We start from the raw sequence: 4995 nt of genomic DNA on the forward strand, positions 1-4995 counted from the left end.
CTGCTTTAACATGCACCAGGTGGATTTTGGCCCTGTACACACAAATACCACAACACAACACGCAAATGACGTTTTTCTTTTTTTTTTGCCAGCAAGACAGTTCTTGGTTTCTATGTTCAACCAGTTTATGTTAGTTACAGTAAGGATCTTCTGATGGTATTCTTCCTGTGTATATAACCAAAATGTAAAAATACATTTCACACATTGCTAATAATTTTCAGTAGCCAAATAAACCTTTTCACTTGTAAAAATGTCATACGAAATGCTGGGTTTGTATCATGTCAATTGAAAATGCAATTTAAGACATTAGTAACTGAAATAAATAATAGCAAAAAATGAATATCTGTTGAGCAGTTGATGAGATGCCATTTTGACATAAAACAGGTAATGTGCTGCTTTAATACTTGAATAATGTAAGTGAAAAAAGTTTTGCTTTTTAAAATCATGAAATGATATGTTACAACATCCAAACTTTTTAGAACAGTTTCTTGTGTTTTATGTTTTATGCCTTGATTTAGCGCTGCAATATCTTTTGCAGAATATTTAAAGGCACGCAGTGGGAAGAGGAAAAGCCCCCTGAATGCACTCACTTGGTGATTTTTTTTTCCCTTTAAGGTTGGCTGATTAATTTTGTTCCCTTGCCTTTTGTATACCCACTCAGGACACAATAGGGGAAATTTGGCGTAAGGTGGTATGTGCAGTGACATCAGTGTTAGCGTGAGCATTTGTTGGATTTCATCAATGGGAACAAGTGAACTCTCTGCATGTTGCCACCGTCCTTTTGCCCCTTTTTTCTTTGGTGCTCTTTGTAGAAGGTAACTGGCATATTAAACTCTGACCGACCCAGCTTAGTGAGTCATCCCTCAACAGCAGAGCATACTGTACTTCACCCTGACCTAAAAACACATTATTATTTGTATTCTAAATACAGGTTTCTGGCTGTCCTCATTCCTTTTGTTTCAAACTGTCTACTTATAGATACACACCAGCTTTGCCAAACACCTCTGCCATTGCTACATTTGAAAATCACCCCTCTCTCTCTCTCTCGCTTTCTCTCTTTCTATGGGGTCAGAATTTGCATTTCACACAGGCAGCTGGCCAAAGCAAATAAACGAGCCACATGCCAGCAAACGAGGGCATAAACGAGGTCGGAGGGGGGGCCTTGTCGAGAGGTGCCAGAAGTGACAGAGGGAGGGATATGGTCACGCAAAGAAAACAGACCCAGCGAGAGCGAGGGCAGCCTTCTCACGCAGGGGCTCAGACATTTGTCTTGTCATGCAACAGCCACCCCATCAACCCAAATTAGAGCTGACGGAGGTAATAAAGCGAGGGAAAGCAAAAGAAAAGGAGGGTTTCCCTTCATGTCCTTGGAGAATATGAATGTAAAAAAGGAGGATACACGGTTCACCTTTTAGAAGGGTCATTAAAACCTACTTCAGTACATCTCAAATTAGCAGGATGTCTGCACAGTAACGTTTCGGTAACATCCGTCTGTCTAAAAATACAAACTTCAGTTAGGCCATTGTTAAAACTATATCTGAGGCCGCATGGATTACAGTCATCAAAGAAAAGAGTTGACATTAAATATGACACATACGTCTTCATCCTAAACTGTTGGAACCACTGAAACTTCTGCTAAAACATTTGGAGAGCCTCCCGACCATATGTTATATAGCTGTGAGCTACAAAATACTTTAAAACCAGACACAATAAAGATAAAAATGTAAACTGTTAGCTTTAAATGATGTCAAACATGGGATTTGTTTACTCTTTGTCCCAAATTTGAGCATTCATTTCATGAAACGAGCTACAGTTTATCAGATAAAGAAAATCTTACAAGAACCTTCTTACAAAAATGACAAAATTTATGCACATATATTGTTCTGGATGGGTATCAATTAAGTAGTTTTTAGTGTTTCACAACTGATGTGAAATCAGGATTAATTTGTCAAGTTAAATGATAAATAAGAACAGAATGTTCTTAAAATTATTATAACATCCAAAATAAACATGCCTTCTATAGACAAAATTCACTGTGAGGACCATTTAGTCAGAAGAAATAGCCAAATAAAAATCATTAAATGTTTTTTTTTTCTTAACTTTTCTCATGGCTTGACCATTAAAAAACGAAGAAGAATGATCAGTACTCCCACCATACGAGCGCATGCTGCTACATTAACAGTATCTGTGAGTGGCATTATTAAAGCATTCTTATGTCTGCTTACTTTGCAAATTAGGGTCTAGTATACATGAGCATGTTGGACTTGTCAAACAGATAAATGGTTCCAGCTTATTTCCTCATTCGATCAGTCTGACAGAGAGGACGAGGTCGACTCCTGCTGACAGGCAAACCAGAGCAAAATAAAGTCTGGAAACTAAGAGATCATTTGTATGGAATGATGGTACATGATGTATGTGTTACAGAAATTGGATTTAATGAGTAAATACAACTCGTTTTACTGGCCCAGACTTTTTATTCTCCAGTCAAATGTCACTCCTTTCATAGTGGCAAAAAAAAATGTTTGTAAGGAGTCATTGAGGTTGCATTCATGAAAACTTTGCCTCTAGATTTCTTATCACATGCAGTATTGAAATGTAAAGAGGGAAGAACAGTAAATAAATCTGTATTTGAAAGAATTAAATAGTACTAGATAAAATAAAATAAAATAAAATAAAATAAAATAAAATAAAATAAAATAAAATAAAATAAAATAAAATAAATCAGCTTTTGGAAAACACACCAAACTTGTTTTTTAAAAGATGGATCAAAACAAAACCAAAATAAAAAATATCAAAAGTCAGCCTCAAGCAGCTAGGGAAGTTTTCTCTATTTGGGAAATACTTATAAACTCTGAATAAATGATCAAAACAAGAATTCACTGTTCAGATGTCATTTTGTACACAAACAGCATGTATGAGAGTTTGACAGTTTTGCATATGAGAGACTCAGTGTTTCCTATATCTAGGCAGAACTAAGAGTTTCTTTTTTAAGGTGGCTGGACATTCTTTTCTGTTCATTAGTTGCTGTACGTCTTTGCAGAGAAACAACAGCAGACATACCGGATGAAACGTTTGATTCTGAGCAGTCGCCATGACTCCGCTGCAGAACTGGATTTTCAGGACTTTATGATACATTTAGGTGCTTAAGTGGATCCCATGAAGCTGCAAAAGACAGAGAATCCTGAAACATTAACCAAGTTAAACAACGAGGTGAGCAAACCACCAGTGCTATTCATACATTCACCCTTAATGTCCAGTGGACTGAGCCGCTATTAACAACCTATTACTGTATATTTTTGGTTCAGCTTCATAAATCTACTGTAAGTAATTAGAATATCTTTAATTTTAAAATGTACCAAAATCTCAGAATGATCAGGAGTTTAGTATGACTACAAAAAAACACACAAGCACTATGTGACTGTGTTTATTCAAAAACATTATCTGGATTAAAAAAAAAACTACCTCTGGGTTAAAATTCAGTATGATTCTCTCCAGAACGCTCTCAGAAGCCAATCAGCGGGTCTTCTCTCCAGCTTTCAGCTGCATGAGGAACTTTTCCATCTGCAAGTAATTTATTTTTCAGGTGGATTTTGATTTCAATTTTTTTCCAAAGTGATGCAAAACTTTTATTTTCAAATATTTGCTGCACAGTAGGTAAGAAGTTCTGAAAATGTTTATGTCATTGTTTATTTCTTTAAGATGACCGTGGGTCAAAGATAGGTTCTGTTGAGTCTGGTTTCAATCCTGATTTTTCCAGCTGGATTTCTTCTGATGGCAGCTCTGCTCAATCTTTTACTTAACGAAATAACAGAAGAAATTCTAACTCAAAAATCTAAACAGCATTTTGAAGTAAAATTTCAGAACTGCGGTACAATGTAGGAATGGGGTTTGCAGGGCCAATAAATATGGTAATGTAGTTCTCCTGCCTGACAGGAGGAGGGTAAAGTGTAACGAGCTGTGTCCTGACTGTCTTTGCAGCCTGTCGCTGCTGAGCTTGCAGATCCAGGGTCATGTGGAAGCCATTTCTACTCGCGTTTCCTCCCTCGTCTCATTTTAATCACTCCGTGCGGCCTCACACCTCCTCTCCTCCACCCCCCTCCCCAGGGAAGCCAAAGTTCAGTGACAAATCTCTGTGCAAGCCAGGTCGGCATGGCACGCAAGTTCATCCACACTCCGCAGCCCCCTCTTCACATAGAAAGTCTATGGGATAGAAAACAAATCCCTTGACTACATTTCATAGCTCCTGTTCTCTGTACAACGTTAATAAAGAACAATTGTGCAGCCTGAAGAAAGAAACTATTCAACAGGAGAAGAATGTGTTTAAAGAAGAAGAAACAGATTATTAGAATCTAAGTATGGATCTTCAGAATGTCTGCAGGAGCCGACATTTTGATATGAGACTCAACTTAGTCGCTAGTTTGATCTGACTGTTCTATACTTCTGGATGTTCCTAATTCCTCATAAAATAGTCAACTCTAAACAAAACAGCAGCCTTTAAACAGTAACTATTGGGTTTACAAAAGAATAAATAAATAAAAATCAGATATCTTTTTATCTTCAAAGCGTAAAATATTGCTTCCTGTTCCACTGAAACCACATGACCAACAGGGACATCTACTGGTGTGCCAGCACCGAAATTAATTGTGACTTTGCTGTTCTCTTCTCAGACTGTTTACACACAAACAACAATTGAGTCAGACGGTGACAATTTTCAAGTATCTCTATTTCCTCATCCTGTGGTCTGGCTGGAGAACATGCTCTCATCTGAAACATGATCATGTCTAACTAGCTATGTCCGGTGGTTACCCCCTCGGCTGCCTGAGAAGATGATGGCTCCGAGAATGTTTTTGTTGCTCTGTTTACTGCTTTGTCTGAGTTCGTTTTGGCTGCAGCTTTTTCAGTCTTGGTCCACCTTTTTTTTTTCTAAAATCCTCCCTTGTATAAGTCCCAGCAGCTTTCCTGGTGGACTCCTGGTTTTCCTCTCACCACCTGCAT

Source organism: Kryptolebias marmoratus, linkage group LG10 (assembly GCF_001649575.2).
Source record: "Kryptolebias marmoratus isolate JLee-2015 linkage group LG10, ASM164957v2, whole genome shotgun sequence".
NCBI lineage: Eukaryota > Metazoa > Chordata > Actinopteri > Cyprinodontiformes > Rivulidae > Kryptolebias > Kryptolebias marmoratus.